This window comes from Phyllobates terribilis, unplaced genomic scaffold (assembly GCF_046119375.1).
Source record: "Phyllobates terribilis strain yellow unplaced genomic scaffold, ASM4611937v1 Scaffold_169__1_contigs__length_4117513, whole genome shotgun sequence".
Lineage (NCBI taxonomy): Eukaryota > Metazoa > Chordata > Amphibia > Anura > Dendrobatidae > Phyllobates > Phyllobates terribilis.
Genome location: NW_027362929.1, coordinates 3,504,818 through 3,520,728, shown reverse-complemented (window position 1 = coordinate 3,520,728; position 15,911 = coordinate 3,504,818). Strand labels below are relative to the sequence as shown.

General features: G+C 45.1%; 12 non-coding genes across 12 annotated transcripts; all 12 read left to right on the top strand.

Annotated features, from left to right (window-relative positions):
• The first annotated feature begins 1,062 nt into the window (after positions 1-1,062).
• LOC141209536 (U2 spliceosomal RNA) lies at positions 1,063-1,253 on the top strand. Its single transcript, XR_012279729.1, has one exon. It is a non-coding gene; the product is annotated as a U2 spliceosomal RNA (small nuclear RNA).
• Positions 1,254-2,378: 1,125 nt separating this feature from the next.
• On the top strand, positions 2,379-2,569 carry LOC141209534 (U2 spliceosomal RNA). Its single transcript, XR_012279727.1, has one exon. It is a non-coding gene; the product is annotated as a U2 spliceosomal RNA (small nuclear RNA).
• A 1,121-nt stretch (positions 2,570-3,690) lies between these two features.
• LOC141209533 (U2 spliceosomal RNA) lies at positions 3,691-3,881 on the top strand. Its single transcript, XR_012279726.1, has one exon. It is a non-coding gene; the product is annotated as a U2 spliceosomal RNA (small nuclear RNA).
• A 1,125-nt stretch (positions 3,882-5,006) lies between these two features.
• Positions 5,007-5,197, top strand: LOC141209532 (U2 spliceosomal RNA). The gene has a single exon (XR_012279725.1). It is a non-coding gene; the product is annotated as a U2 spliceosomal RNA (small nuclear RNA).
• Positions 5,198-6,318: 1,121 nt separating this feature from the next.
• LOC141209531 (U2 spliceosomal RNA) lies at positions 6,319-6,509 on the top strand. The gene has a single exon (XR_012279724.1). It is a non-coding gene; the product is annotated as a U2 spliceosomal RNA (small nuclear RNA).
• Positions 6,510-7,630: 1,121 nt separating this feature from the next.
• Positions 7,631-7,821, top strand: LOC141209530 (U2 spliceosomal RNA). The gene has a single exon (XR_012279723.1). It is a non-coding gene; the product is annotated as a U2 spliceosomal RNA (small nuclear RNA).
• Positions 7,822-8,940: 1,119 nt separating this feature from the next.
• Positions 8,941-9,131, top strand: LOC141209529 (U2 spliceosomal RNA). The gene has a single exon (XR_012279722.1). It is a non-coding gene; the product is annotated as a U2 spliceosomal RNA (small nuclear RNA).
• A 1,123-nt stretch (positions 9,132-10,254) lies between these two features.
• On the top strand, positions 10,255-10,445 carry LOC141209528 (U2 spliceosomal RNA). Its single transcript, XR_012279721.1, has one exon. It is a non-coding gene; the product is annotated as a U2 spliceosomal RNA (small nuclear RNA).
• A 1,120-nt stretch (positions 10,446-11,565) lies between these two features.
• LOC141210226 (U2 spliceosomal RNA) lies at positions 11,566-11,756 on the top strand. Its single transcript, XR_012280400.1, has one exon. It is a non-coding gene; the product is annotated as a U2 spliceosomal RNA (small nuclear RNA).
• A 1,120-nt stretch (positions 11,757-12,876) lies between these two features.
• LOC141209880 (U2 spliceosomal RNA) lies at positions 12,877-13,067 on the top strand. Its single transcript, XR_012280068.1, has one exon. It is a non-coding gene; the product is annotated as a U2 spliceosomal RNA (small nuclear RNA).
• A 1,123-nt stretch (positions 13,068-14,190) lies between these two features.
• On the top strand, positions 14,191-14,381 carry LOC141208875 (U2 spliceosomal RNA). Its single transcript, XR_012279087.1, has one exon. It is a non-coding gene; the product is annotated as a U2 spliceosomal RNA (small nuclear RNA).
• A 1,121-nt stretch (positions 14,382-15,502) lies between these two features.
• On the top strand, positions 15,503-15,693 carry LOC141209527 (U2 spliceosomal RNA). Its single transcript, XR_012279720.1, has one exon. It is a non-coding gene; the product is annotated as a U2 spliceosomal RNA (small nuclear RNA).
• The last annotated feature ends 218 nt before the right edge of the window (positions 15,694-15,911 follow it).

Here is a 15,911-nt window from a genome sequence, read left to right as displayed (position 1 = left end):
TGCTTGTTTGTCGGATTTTGGGATGGACTCTTTGGCTTTGCTTTTCTTCTCCTCATTGGATTTTTCATGTTAAAAGTTGCAGAAGCCAGATGACAAGCTCATTTTGGTTCAACTTCAGCAACTGTGCATTGCATTGCCATGTAATGTAATGTAATGCAATGCTATCTATCTAGCTCTCCCTCTATACTTCCTTTTGGATAAACACACATATTAGGCAAGCATTTTGGAGCTTTCACCTAAATAACTACAGGTGGTGAGATAAGCTGCACAATATAATTGACCTTTCAGTATATTGTTGCACACACACCATCTATTTAGCAAATGCCCTTGTTATCAACAGCAGCCTTTTAAACTCACCTGAGCTAACAGGTATGTGAGCTGGTTACTCTGCTGCGCTTAAAATTTCTTTTTTGGTTTGCTACAATGCCTTTTCTGAAACGTTGTCTCCCTCTGCTGGAACACTGACTTCTTTCATTTAATGCCTGCAGACTATAAAAGAGAAACCAACCCAAAAAGTTTGGTTGATTAGTCTGTGGCATTCTTTTAAACTGTTGCTTATGGCGGTCTCTGTGAGCTTCTCAGTGACATTCAGCCATCCAGGTATCCCGCCTGCAGTAGACGGAATGTGGCAATGGAACGCTGGCTGCGCGTGTCATAATAGGCTCTGAGCCTTTATATACCTGCGCACAGCAGCAGCCACCTTCAGTCTGCTGCTGGACAGCCAGCAGCAGCAGCAGGAGAGGTAATTAATCAGCAACCCTCCTGCTAAGGGTAGACAGCTGCTCGTTCCACCCCCCCCCCCGCCTTAATTGGTTCTCCTCCCTTCCAACGGTGTTGAGGCGGGTGGGAACAGCCGGGGGTTGAGGGTACTGTGCTAAAAGAGGTGGAGTTATGCAGATCTAAAACGCGTGGATTGCAGCAGCAGCAAGCCGAAAAGTGCAGGCATGTGAGGGATCTAGAGGTTGACAGCATGTCTTCTTAACGGGAGTCCAGGTGGCCATCTCCACAAATGGACTTTTCAGAATCCTTGGGTGGCACCGTAGTCGGAAACCAATTCTGGTTATCGCTTCTCGGCCTTTTGGCTAAGATCAAGTGTAGTATCTGTTCTTATCAGTTTAATATCTGATACGTCCCCTATCTGGGGACCATATATTAAATGGATTTTTAGAACAGGGAGATGGAAAAAGAGCTTGCTCTGTCCACTCCACGCATTGACCTGGTATTGCAGTATCTCCAGGACCGGTGCACCCCTTCTTTAATGCAGTTTCTAAAATCAGAAAGAATTGAATTCAATGCTTTTTGTTCATTTTGCTTGTTTGTCGGATTTTGGGATGGACTCTTTGGCTTTGCTTTTCTTCTCCTCATTGGATTTTTCATGTTAAAAGTTGCAGAAGCCAGATGACAAGCTCATTTTGGTTCAACTTCAGCAACTGTGCATTGCATTGCCATGTAATGTAATGTAATGCAATGCTATCTATCTAGCTCTCCCTCTATACTTCTTTTTGGATAAACAGACATATTAGGCAAGCATTTTGGAGCTTTCACCTAAATAACTACAGGTGGTGAGATAAGCTGCACAATATAATTGACCTTTCAGTATATTGTTGCACACACACCATCTATTTAGCAAATGCCCTTGTTATCAACAGCAGCCTTTTAAACTCACCTGAGCTAACAGGTATGTGAGCTGGTTACTCTGCTGCGCTTAAAATTTCTTTTTTGGTTTGCTACAATGCCTTTTCTGAAACGTTGTCTCCCTCTGCTGGAACACTGACTTCTTTCATTTAATGCCTGCAGACTATAAAAGAGAAACCAACCCAAAAAGTTTGGTTGATTAGTCTGTGGCATTCTTTTAAACTGTTGCTTATGGCGGTCTCTGTGAGCTTCTCAGTGACATTCAGCCATCCAGGTATCCCGCCTGCAGTAGACGGAATGTGGCAATGGAACGCTGGCTGCGCGTGTCATAATAGGCTCTGAGCCTTTATATACCTGCGCACAGCAGCAGCCACCTTCAGTCTGCTGCTGGACAGCCAGCAGCAGCAGCAGCAGGAGAGGTAATTAATCAGCAACCCTCCTGCTAAGGGTAGACAGCTGCTCGTTCCACCCCCCCCCCCCCCCGCCTTAATTGGTTCTCCTCCCTTCCAACGGTGTTGAGGCGGGTGGGAACAGCCGGGGGTTGAGGGTACTGTGCTAAAAGAGGTGGAGTTATGCAGATCTAAAACGCGTGGATTGCAGCAGCAGCAAGCCGAAAAGTGCAGGCATGTGAGGGATCTAGAGGTTGACAGCATGTCTTCTTAACGGGAGTCCAGGTGGCCATCTCCACAAATGGACTTTTCAGAATCCTTGGGTGGCACCGTAGTCGGAAACCAATTCTGGTTATCGCTTCTCGGCCTTTTGGCTAAGATCAAGTGTAGTATCTGTTCTTATCAGTTTAATATCTGATACGTCCCCTATCTGGGGACCATATATTAAATGGATTTTTAGAACAGGGAGATGGAAAAAGAGCTTGCTCTGTCCACTCCACGCATTGACCTGGTATTGCAGTATCTCCAGGACCGGTGCACCCCTTCTTTAATGCAGTTTCTAAAATCAGAAAGAATTGAATTCAATGCTTTTTGTTCATTTTGCTTGTTTGTCGGATTTTGGGATGGACTCTTTGGCTTTGCTTTTCTTCTCCTCATTGGATTTTTCATGTTAAAAGTTGCAGAAGCCAGATGACAAGCTCATTTTGGTTCAACTTCAGCAACTGTGCATTGCATTGCCATGTAATGTAATGTAATGCAATGCTATCTATCTAGCTCTCCCTCTATACTTCCTTTTGGATAAACAGACATATTAGGCAAGCATTTTGGAGCTTTCACCTAAATAACTACAGGTGGTGAGATAAGCTGCACAATATAATTGACCTTTCAGTATATTGTTGCACACACACCATCTATTTAGCAAATGCCCTTGTTATCAACAGCAGCCTTTTAAACTCACCTGAGCTAACAGGTATGTGAGCTGGTTACTCTGCTGCGCTTAAAATTTCTTTTTTGGTTTGCTACAATGCCTTTTCTGAAACGTTGTCTCCCTCTGCTGGAACACTGACTTCTTTCATTTAATGCCTGCAGACTATAAAAGAGAAACCAACCCAAAAAGTTTGGTTGATTAGTCTGTGGCATTCTTTTAAACTGTTGCTTATGGCGGTCTCTGTGAGCTTCTCAGTGACATTCAGCCATCCAGGTATCCCGCCTGCAGTAGACGGAATGTGGCAATGGAACGCTGGCTGCGCGTGTCATAATAGGCTCTGAGCCTTTATATACCTGCGCACAGCAGCAGCCACCTTCAGTCTGCTGCTGGACAGGCAGCAGCAGCAGCAGCAGGAGAGGTAATTAATCAGCAACCCTCCAGCTAAGGGTAGACAGCTGCTCGTTCCACCCCCCCCCCCACCTTAATTGGTTCTCCTCCCTTCCAACGGTGTTGAGGCGGGTGGGAACAGCCGGGGGTTGAGGGTACTGTGCTAAAAGAGGTGGAGTTATGCAGATCTAAAACGCGTGGATTGCAGCAGCAGCAAGCCGAAAAGTGCAGGCATGTGAGGGATCTAGAGGTTGACAGCATGTCTTCTTAACGGGAGTCCAGGTGGCCATCTCCACAAATGGACTTTTCAGAATCCTTGGGTGGCACCGTAGTCGGAAACCAATTCTGGTTATCGCTTCTCGGCCTTTTGGCTAAGATCAAGTGTAGTATCTGTTCTTATCAGTTTAATATCTGATACGTCCCCTATCTGGGGACCATATATTAAATGGATTTTTAGAACAGGGAGATGGAAAAAGAGCTTGCTCTGTCCACTCCACGCATTGACCTGGTATTGCAGTATCTCCAGGACCGGTGCACCCCTTCTTTAATGCAGTTTCTAAAATCAGAAAGAATTGAATTCAATGCTTTTTGTTCATTTTGCTTGTTTGTCGGATTTTGGGATGGACTCTTTGGCTTTGCTTTTCTTCTCCTCATTGGATTTTTCATGTTAAAAGTTGCAGAAGCCAGATGACAAGCTCATTTTGGTTCAACTTCAGCAACTGTGCATTGCATTGCCATGTAATGTAATGTAATGCAATGCTATCTATCTAGCTCTCCCTCTATACTTCTTTTTGGATAAACAGACATATTAGGCAAGCATTTTGGAGCTTTCACCTAAATAACTACAGGTGGTGAGATAAGCTGCACAATATAATTGACCTTTCAGTATATTGTTGCACACACACCATCTATTTAGCAAATGCCCTTGTTATCAACAGCAGCCTTTTAAACTCACCTGAGCTAACAGGTATGTGAGCTGGTTACTCTGCTGCGCTTAAAATTTCTTTTTTGGTTTGCTACAATGCCTTTTCTGAAACGTTGTCTCCCTCTGCTGGAACACTGACTTCTTTCATTTAATGCCTGCAGACTATAAAAGAGAAACCAACCCAAAAAGTTTGGTTGATTAGTCTGTGGCATTCTTTTAAACTGTTGCTTATGGCGGTCTCTGTGAGCTTCTCAGTGACATTCAGCCATCCAGGTATCCCGCCTGCAGTAGACGGAATGTGGCAATGGAACGCTGGCTGCGCGTGTCATAATAGGCTCTGAGCCTTTATATACCTGCGCACAGCAGCAGCCACCTTCAGTCTGCTGCTGGACAGCCAGCAGCAGCAGCAGCAGGAGAGGTAATTAATCAGCAACCCTCCTGCTAAGGGTAGACAGCTGCTCGTTCCACCCCCCCCCCCCCCCGCCTTAATTGGTTCTCCTCCCTTCCAACGGTGTTGAGGCGGGTGGGAACAGCCGGGGGTTGAGGGTACTGTGCTAAAAGAGGTGGAGTTATGCAGATCTAAAACGCGTGGATTGCAGCAGCAGCAAGCCGAAAAGTGCAGGCATGTGAGGGATCTAGAGGTTGACAGCATGTCTTCTTAACGGGAGTCCAGGTGGCCATCTCCACAAATGGACTTTTCAGAATCCTTGGGTGGCACCGTAGTCGGAAACCAATTCTGGTTATCGCTTCTCGGCCTTTTGGCTAAGATCAAGTGTAGTATCTGTTCTTATCAGTTTAATATCTGATACGTCCCCTATCTGGGGACCATATATTAAATGGATTTTTAGAACAGGGAGATGGAAAAAGAGCTTGCTCTGTCCACTCCACGCATTGACCTGGTATTGCAGTATCTCCAGGACCGGTGCACCCCTTCTTTAATGCAGTTTCTAAAATCAGAAAGAATTGAATTCAATGCTTTTTGTTCATTTTGCTTGTTTGTCGGATTTTGGGATGGACTCTTTGGCTTTGCTTTTCTTCTCCTCATTGGATTTTTCATGTTAAAAGTTGCAGAAGCCAGATGACAAGCTCATTTTGGTTCAACTTCAGCAACTGTGCATTGCATTGCCATGTAATGTAATGTAATGCAATGCTATCTATCTAGCTCTCCCTCTATACTTCCTTTTGGATAAACAGACATATTAGGCAAGCATTTTGGAGCTTTCACCTAAATAACTACAGGTGGTGAGATAAGCTGCACAATATAATTGACCTTTCAGTATATTGTTGCACACACACCATCTATTTAGCAAATGCCCTTGTTATCAACAGCAGCCTTTTAAACTCACCTGAGCTAACAGGTATGTGAGCTGGTTACTCTGCTGCGCTTAAAATTTCTTTTTTGGTTTGCTACAATGCCTTTTCTGAAACGTTGTCTCCCTCTGCTGGAACACTGACTTCTTTCATTTAATGCCTGCAGACTATAAAAGAGAAACCAACCCAAAAAGTTTGGTTGATTAGTCTGTGGCATTCTTTTAAACTGTTGCTTATGGCGGTCTCTGTGAGCTTCTCAGTGACATTCAGCCATCCAGGTATCCCGCCTGCAGTAGACGGAATGTGGCAATGGAACGCTGGCTGCGCGTGTCATAATAGGCTCTGAGCCTTTATATACCTGCGCACAGCAGCAGCCACCTTCAGTCTGCTGCTGGACAGGCAGCAGCAGCAGCAGCAGGAGAGGTAATTAATCAGCAACCCTCCAGCTAAGGGTAGACAGCTGCTCGTTCCACCCCCCCCCCCACCTTAATTGGTTCTCCTCCCTTCCAACGGTGTTGAGGCGGGTGGGAACAGCCGGGGGTTGAGGGTACTGTGCTAAAAGAGGTGGAGTTATGCAGATCTAAAACGCGTGGATTGCAGCAGCAGCAAGCCGAAAAGTGCAGGCATGTGAGGGATCTAGAGGTTGACAGCATGTCTTCTTAACGGGAGTCCAGGTGGCCATCTCCACAAATGGACTTTTCAGAATCCTTGGGTGGCACCGTAGTCGGAAACCAATTCTGGTTATCGCTTCTCGGCCTTTTGGCTAAGATCAAGTGTAGTATCTGTTCTTATCAGTTTAATATCTGATACGTCCCCTATCTGGGGACCATATATTAAATGGATTTTTAGAACAGGGAGATGGAAAAAGAGCTTGCTCTGTCCACTCCACGCATTGACCTGGTATTGCAGTATCTCCAGGACCGGTGCACCCCTTCTTTAATGCAGTTTGTAAAATCAGAAAGAATTGAATTCAATGCTTTTTGTTCATTTTGCTTGTTTGTCGGATTTTGGGATGGACTCTTTGGCTTTGCTTTTCTTCTCCTCATTGGATTTTTCATGTTAAAAGTTGCAGAAGCCAGATGACAAGCTCATTTTGGTTCAACTTCAGCAACTGTGCATTGCATTGCCATGTAATGTAATGTAATGCAATGCTATCTATCTAGCTCTCCCTCTATACTTCTTTTTGGATAAACAGACATATTAGGCAAGCATTTTGGAGCTTTCACCTAAATAACTACAGGTGGTGAGATAAGCTGCACAATATAATTGACCTTTCAGTATATTGTTGCACACACACCATCTATTTAGCAAATGCCCTTGTTATCAACAGCAGCCTTTTAAACTCACCTGAGCTAACAGGTATGTGAGCTGGTTACTCTGCTGCGCTTAAAATTTCTTTTTTGGTTTGCTACAATGCCTTTTCTGAAACGTTGTCTCCCTCTGCTGGAACACTGACTTCTTTCATTTAATGCCTGCAGACTATAAAAGAGAAACCAACCCAAAAAGTTTGGTTGATTAGTCTGTGGCATTCTTTTAAACTGTTGCTTATGGCGGTCTCTGTGAGCTTCTCAGTGACATTCAGCCATCCAGGTATCCCGCCTGCAGTAGACGGAATGTGGCAATGGAACGCTGGCTGCGCGTGTCATAATAGGCTCTGAGCCTTTATATACCTGCGCACAGCAGCAGCCACCTTCAGTCTGCTGCTGGACAGGCAGCAGCAGCAGCAGCAGGAGAGGTAATTAATCAGCAACCCTCCAGCTAAGGGTAGACAGCTGCTCGTTCCACCCCCCCCCCCACCTTAATTGGTTCTCCTCCCTTCCAACGGTGTTGAGGCGGGTGGGAACAGCCGGGGGTTGAGGGTACTGTGCTAAAAGAGGTGGAGTTATGCAGATCTAAAACGCGTGGATTGCAGCAGCAGCAAGCCGAAAAGTGCAGGCATGTGAGGGATCTAGAGGTTGACAGCATGTCTTCTTAACGGGAGTCCAGGTGGCCATCTCCACAAATGGACTTTTCAGAATCCTTGGGTGGCACCGTAGTCGGAAACCAATTCTGGTTATCGCTTCTCGGCCTTTTGGCTAAGATCAAGTGTAGTATCTGTTCTTATCAGTTTAATATCTGATACGTCCCCTATCTGGGGACCATATATTAAATGGATTTTTAGAACAGGGAGATGGAAAAAGAGCTTGCTCTGTCCACTCCACGCATTGACCTGGTATTGCAGTATCTCCAGGACCGGTGCACCCCTTCTTTAATGCAGTTTCTAAAATCAGAAAGAATTGAATTCAATGCTTTTTGTTCATTTTGCTTGTTTGTCGGATTTTGGGATGGACTCTTTGGCTTTGCTTTTCTTCTCCTCATTGGATTTTTCATGTTAAAAGTTGCAGAAGCCAGATGACAAGCTCATTTTGGTTCAACTTCAGCAACTGTGCATTGCATTGCCATGTAATGTAATGTAATGCAATGCTATCTATCTAGCTCTCCCTCTATACTTCTTTTTGGATAAACAGACATATTAGGCAAGCATTTTGGAGCTTTCACCTAAATAACTACAGGTGGTGAGATAAGCTGCACAATATAATTGACCTTTCAGTATATTGTTGCACACACACCATCTATTTAGCAAATGCCCTTGTTATCAACAGCAGCCTTTTAAACTCACCTGAGCTAACAGGTATGTGAGCTGGTTACTCTGCTGCGCTTAAAATTTCTTTTTTGGTTTGCTACAATGCCTTTTCTGAAACGTTGTCTCCCTCTGCTGGAACACTGACTTCTTTCATTTAATGCCTGCAGACTATAAAAGAGAAACCAACCCAAAAAGTTTGGTTGATTAGTCTGTGGCATTCTTTTAAACTGTTGCTTATGGCGGTCTCTGTGAGCTTCTCAGTGACATTCAGCCATCCAGGTATCCCGCCTGCAGTAGACGGAATGTGGCAATGGAACGCTGGCTGCGCGTGTCATAATAGGCTCTGAGCCTTTATATACCTGCGCACAGCAGCAGCCACCTTCAGTCTGCTGCTGGACAGCCAGCAGCAGCAGCAGCAGGAGAGGTAATTAATCAGCAACCCTCCTGCTAAGGGTAGACAGCTGCTCGTTCCACCCCCCCCCGCCTTAATTGGTTCTCCTCCCTTCCAACGGTGTTGAGGCGGGTGGGAACAGCCGGGGGTTGAGGGTACTGTGCTAAAAGAGGTGGAGTTATGCAGATCTAAAACGCGTGGATTGCAGCAGCAGCAAGCCGAAAAGTGCAGGCATGTGAGGGATCTAGAGGTTGACAGCATGTCTTCTTAACGGGAGTCCAGGTGGCCATCTCCACAAATGGACTTTTCAGAATCCTTGGGTGGCACCGTAGTCGGAAACCAATTCTGGTTATCGCTTCTCGGCCTTTTGGCTAAGATCAAGTGTAGTATCTGTTCTTATCAGTTTAATATCTGATACGTCCCCTATCTGGGGACCATATATTAAATGGATTTTTAGAACAGGGAGATGGAAAAAGAGCTTGCTCTGTCCACTCCACGCATTGACCTGGTATTGCAGTATCTCCAGGACCGGTGCACCCCTTCTTTAATGCAGTTTCTAAAATCAGAAAGAATTGAATTCAATGCTTTTTGTTCATTTTGCTTGTTTGTCGGATTTTGGGATGGACTCTTTGGCTTTGCTTTTCTTCTCCTCATTGGATTTTTCATGTTAAAAGTTGCAGAAGCCAGATGACAAGCTCATTTTGGTTCAACTTCAGCAACTGTGCATTGCATTGCCATGTAATGTAATGTAATGCAATGCTATCTATCTAGCTCTCCCTCTATACTTCCTTTTGGATAAACAGACATATTAGGCAAGCATTTTGGAGCTTTCACCTAAATAACTACAGGTGGTGAGATAAGCTGCACAATATAATTGACCTTTCAGTATATTGTTGCACACACACCATCTATTTAGCAAATGCCCTTGTTATCAACAGCAGCCTTTTAAACTCACCTGAGCTAACAGGTATGTGAGCTGGTTACTCTGCTGCGCTTAAAATTTCTTTTTTGGTTTGCTACAATGCCTTTTCTGAAACGTTGTCTCCCTCTGCTGGAACACTGACTTCTTTCATTTAATGCCTGCAGACTATAAAAGAGAAACCAACCCAAAAAGTTTGGTTGATTAGTCTGTGGCATTCTTTTAAACTGTTGCTTATGGCGGTCTCTGTGAGCTTCTCAGTGACATTCAGCCATCCAGGTATCCCGCCTGCAGTAGACGGAATGTGGCAATGGAACGCTGGCTGCGCGTGTCATAATAGGCTCTGAGCCTTTATATACCTGCGCACAGCAGCAGCCACCTTCAGTCTGCTGCTGGACAGCCAGCAGCAGCAGCAGCAGGAGAGGTAATTAATCAGCAACCCTCCTGCTAAGGGTAGACAGCTGCTCGTTCCACCCCCCCCCCCCCGCCTTAATTGGTTCTCCTCCCTTCCAACGGTGTTGAGGCGGGTGGGAACAGCCGGGGGTTGAGGGTACTGTGCTAAAAGAGGTGGAGTTATGCAGATCTAAAACGCGTGGATTGCAGCAGCAGCAAGCCGAAAAGTGCAGGCATGTGAGGGATCTAGAGGTTGACAGCATGTCTTCTTAACGGGAGTCCAGGTGGCCATCTCCACAAATGGACTTTTCAGAATCCTTGGGTGGCACCGTAGTCGGAAACCAATTCTGGTTATCGCTTCTCGGCCTTTTGGCTAAGATCAAGTGTAGTATCTGTTCTTATCAGTTTAATATCTGATACGTCCCCTATCTGGGGACCATATATTAAATGGATTTTTAGAACAGGGAGATGGAAAAAGAGCTTGCTCTGTCCACTCCACGCATTGACCTGGTATTGCAGTATCTCCAGGACCGGTGCACCCCTTCTTTAATGCAGTTTCTAAAATCAGAAAGAATTGAATTCAATGCTTTTTGTTCATTTTGCTTGTTTGTCGGATTTTGGGATGGACTCTTTGGCTTTGCTTTTCTTCTCCTCATTGGATTTTTCATGTTAAAAGTTGCAGAAGCCAGATGACAAGCTCATTTTGGTTCAACTTCAGCAACTGTGCATTGCATTGCCATGTAATGTAATGTAATGCAATGCTATCTATCTAGCTCTCCCTCTATACTTCCTTTTGGATAAACAGACATATTAGGCAAGCATTTTGGAGCTTTCACCTAAATAACTACAGGTGGTGAGATAAGCTGCACAATATAATTGACCTTTCAGTATATTGTTGCACACACACCATCTATTTAGCAAATGCCCTTGTTATCAACAGCAGCCTTTTAAACTCACCTGAGCTAACAGGTATGTGAGCTGGTTACTCTGCTGCGCTTAAAATTTCTTTTTTGGTTTGCTACAATGCCTTTTCTGAAACGTTGTCTCCCTCTGCTGGAACACTGACTTCTTTCATTTAATGCCTGCAGACTATAAAAGAGAAACCAACCCAAAAAGTTTGGTTGATTAGTCTGTGGCATTCTTTTAAACTGTTGCTTATGGCGGTCTCTGTGAGCTTCTCAGTGACATTCAGCCATCCAGGTATCCCGCCTGCAGTAGACGGAATGTGGCAATGGAACGCTGGCTGCGCGTGTCATAATAGGCTCTGAGCCTTTATATACCTGCGCACAGCAGCAGCCACCTTCAGTCTGCTGCTGGACAGGCAGCAGCAGCAGCAGCAGGAGAGGTAATTAATCAGCAACCCTCCAGCTAAGGGTAGACAGCTGCTCGTTCCACCCCCCCCCCACCTTAATTGGTTCTCCTCCCTTCCAACGGTGTTGAGGCGGGTGGGAACAGCCGGGGGTTGAGGGTACTGTGCTAAAAGAGGTGGAGTTATGCAGATCTAAAACGCGTGGATTGCAGCAGCAGCAAGCCGAAAAGTGCAGGCATGTGAGGGATCTAGAGGTTGACAGCATGTCTTCTTAACGGGAGTCCAGGTGGCCATCTCCACAAATGGACTTTTCAGAATCCTTGGGTGGCACCGTAGTCGGAAACCAATTCTGGTTATCGCTTCTCGGCCTTTTGGCTAAGATCAAGTGTAGTATCTGTTCTTATCAGTTTAATATCTGATACCTCCCCTATCTGGGGACCATATATTAAATGGATTTTTAGAACAGGGAGATGGAAAAAGAGCTTGCTCTGTCCACTCCACGCATTGACCTGGTATTGCAGTATCTCCAGGACCGGTGCACCCCTTCTTTAATGCAGTTTCTAAAATCAGAAAGAATTGAATTCAATGCTTTTTGTTCATTTTGCTTGTTTGTCGGATTTTGGGATGGACTCTTTGGCTTTGCTTTTCTTCTCCTCATTGGATTTTTCATGTTAAAAGTTGCAGAAGCCAGATGACAAGCTCATTTTGGTTCAACTTCAGCAACTGTGCATTGCATTGCCATGTAATGTAATGTAATGCAATGCTATCTATCTAGCTCTCCCTCTATACTTCTTTTTGGATAAACAGACATATTAGGCAAGCATTTTGGAGCTTTCACCTAAATAACTACAGGTGGTGAGATAAGCTGCACAATATAATTGACCTTTCAGTATATTGTTGCACACACACCATCTATTTAGCAAATGCCCTTGTTATCAACAGCAGCCTTTTAAACTCACCTGAGCTAACAGGTATGTGAGCTGGTTACTCTGCTGCGCTTAAAATTTCTTTTTTGGTTTGCTACAATGCCTTTTCTGAAACGTTGTCTCCCTCTGCTGGAACACTGACTTCTTTCATTTAATGCCTGCAGACTATAAAAGAGAAACCAACCCAAAAAGTTTGGTTGATTAGTCTGTGGCATTCTTTTAAACTGTTGCTTATGGCGGTCTCTGTGAGCTTCTCAGTGACATTCAGCCATCCAGGTATCCCGCCTGCAGTAGACGGAATGTGGCAATGGAACGCTGGCTGCGCGTGTCATAATAGGCTCTGAGCCTTTATATACCTGCGCACAGCAGCAGCCACCTTCAGTCTGCTGCTGGACAGCCAGCAGCAGCAGCAGCAGGAGAGGTAATTAATCAGCAACCCTCCTGCTAAGGGTAGACAGCTGCTCGTTCCACCCCCCCCCCGCCTTAATTGGTTCTCCTCCCTTCCAACGGTGTTGAGGCGGGTGGGAACAGCCGGGGGTTGAGGGTACTGTGCTAAAAGAGGTGGAGTTATGCAGATCTAAAACGCGTGGATTGCAGCAGCAGCAAGCCGAAAAGTGCAGGCATGTGAGGGATCTAGAGGTTGACAGCATGTCTTCTTAACGGGAGTCCAGGTGGCCATCTCCACAAATGGACTTTTCAGAATCCTTGGGTGGCACCGTAGTCGGAAACCAATTCTGGTTATCGCTTCTCGGCCTTTTGGCTAAGATCAAGTGTAGTATCTGTTCTTATCAGTTTAATATCTGATACGTCCCCTATCTGGGGACCATATATTAAATGGATTTTTAGAACAGGGAGATGGAAAAAGAGCTTGCTCTGTCCACTCCATGCATTGACCTGGTATTGCAGTATCTCCAGGACCGGTGCACCCCTTCTTTAATGCAGTTTCTAAAATCAGAAAGAATTGAATTCAATGCTTTTTGTTCATTTTGCTTGTTTGTCGGATTTTGGGATGGACTCTTTGGCTTTGCTTTTCTTCTCCTCATTGGATTTTTCATGTTAAAAGTTGCAGAAGCCAGATGACAAGCTCATTTTGGTTCAACTTCAGCAACTGTGCATTGCATTGCCATGTAATGTAATGTAATGCAATGCTATCTATCTAGCTCTCCCTCTATACTTCCTTTTGGATAAACAGACATATTAGGCAAGCATTTTGGAGCTTTCACCTAAATAACTACAGGTGGTGAGATAAGCTGCACAATATAATTGACCTTTCAGTATATTGTTGCACACACACCATCTATTTAGCAAATGCCCTTGTTATCAACAGCAGCCTTTTAAACTCACCTGTGCTAACAGGTATGTGAGCTGGTTACTCTGCTGCGCTTAAAATTTCTTTTTTGGTTTGCTACAATGCCTTTTCTGAAACGTTGTCTCCCTCTGCTGGAACACTGACTTCTTTCATTTAATGCCTGCAGACTATAAAAGAGAAACCAACCCAAAAAGTTTGGTTGATTAGTCTGTGGCATTCTTTTAAACTGTTGCTTATGGCGGTCTCTGTGAGCTTCTCAGTGACATTCAGCCATCCAGGTATCCCGCCTGCAGTAGACGGAATGTGGCAATGGAACGCTGGCTGCGCGTGTCATAATAGCCTCTGAGCCTTTATATACCTGCGCACAGCAGCAGCCACCTTCAGTCTGCTGCTGGACAGCCAGCAGCAGCAGCAGCAGGAGAGGTAATTAATCAGCAACCCTCCTGCTAAGGGTAGACAGCTGCTCGTTCCACCCCCCCCCCCCCGCCTTAATTGGTTCTCCTCCCTTCCAACGGTGTTGAGGCGGGTGGGAACAGCCGGGGGTTGAGGGTACTGTGCTAAAAGAGGTGGAGTTATGCAGATCTAAAACGCGTGGATTGCAGCAGCAGCAAGCCGAAAAGTGCAGGCATGTGAGGGATCTAGAGGTTGACAGCATGTCTTCTTAACGGGAGTCCAGGTGGCCATCTCCACAAATGGACTTTTCAGAATCCTTGGGTGGCACCGTAGTCGGAAACCAATTCTGGTTATCGCTTCTCGGCCTTTTGGCTAAGATCAAGTGTAGTATCTGTTCTTATCAGTTTAATATCTGATACGTCCCCTATCTGGGGACCATATATTAAATGGATTTTTAGAACAGGGAGATGGAAAAAGAGCTTGCTCTGTCCACTCCACGCATTGACCTGGTATTGCAGTATCTCCAGGACCAGTGCACCCCTTCTTTAATGCAGTTTCTAAAATCAGAAAGAATTGAATTCAATGCTTTTTGTTCATTTTGCTTGTTTGTCGGATTTTGGGATGGACTCTTTGGCTTTGCTTTTCTTCTCCTCATTGGATTTTTCATGTTAAAAGTTGCAGAAGCCAGATGACAAGCTCATTTTGGTTCAACTTCAGCAACTGTGCATTGCATTGCCATGTAATGTAATGTAATGCAATGCTATCTATCTAGCTCTCCCTCTATACTTCCTTTTGGATAAACAGACATATTAGGCAAGCATTTTGGAGCTTTCACCTAAATACCTACAGGTGGTGAGATAAGCTGCACAATATATTTGACCTTTCAGTATATTGTTGCACACACACCATCTATTTAGCAAATGCCCTTGTTATCAACAGCAGCCTTTTAAACTCACCTGAGCTAACAGGTATGTGAGCTGGTTACTCTGCTGCGCTTAAAATTTCTTTTTTGGTTTGCTACAATGCCTTTTCTGAAACGTTGTCTCCCTCTGCTGGAACACTGACTTCTTTCATTTAATGCCTGCAGACTATAAAAGAGAAACCAACCCAAAAAGTTTGGTTGATTAGTCTGTGGCATTCTTTTAAACTGTTGCTTATGGCGGTCTCTGTGAGCTTCTCAGTGACATTCAGCCATCCAGGTATCCCGCCTGCAGTAGACGGAATGTGGCAATGGAACGCTGGCTGCGCGTGTCATAATAGGCTCTGAGCCTTTATATACCTGCGCACAGCAGCAGCCACCTTCAGTCTGCTGCTGGACAGCCAGCAGCAGCAGCAGCAGGAGAGGTAATTAATCAGCAACCCTCCTGCTAAGGGTAGACAGCTGCTCGTTCCACCCCCCCCCCCGCCTTAATTGGTTCTCCTCCCTTCCAACGGTGTTGAGGCGGGTGGGAACAGCCGGGGGTTGAGGGTACTGTGCTAAAAGAGGTGGAGTTATGCAGATCTAAAACGCGTGGATTGCAGCAGCAGCAAGCCGAAAAGTGCAGGCATGTGAGGGATCTAGAGGTTGACAGCATGTCTTCTTAACGGGAGTCCAGGTGGCCATCTCCACAAATGGACTTTTCAGAATCCTTGGGTGGCACCGTAGTCGGAAACCAATCTTGGTTATCGCTTCTCGGCCTTTTGGCTAAGATCAAGTGTAGTATCTGTTCTTATCAGTTTAATATCTGATACGTCCCCTATCTGGGGACCATATATTAAATGGATTTTTAGAACAGGGAGATGGAAAAAGAGCTTGCTCTGTCCACTCCACGCATTGACCTGGTATTGCAGTATCTCCAGGACCGGTGCACCCCTTCTTTAATGCAGTTTCTAAAATCAGAAAGAATTGAATTCAATGCTTTTTGTTCATTTTGCTTGTTTGTCGGATTTTGGGATGGACTCTTTGGCTTTGCTTTTCTTCTCCTCATTGGATTTTTCATGTTAAAAGTTGCAGAAGCCAGATGACAAGCTCATTTTGGTTCAACTTCAGCAACTGTGCATTGCATTGCCATGTAATGTAATGTAATGCAATGC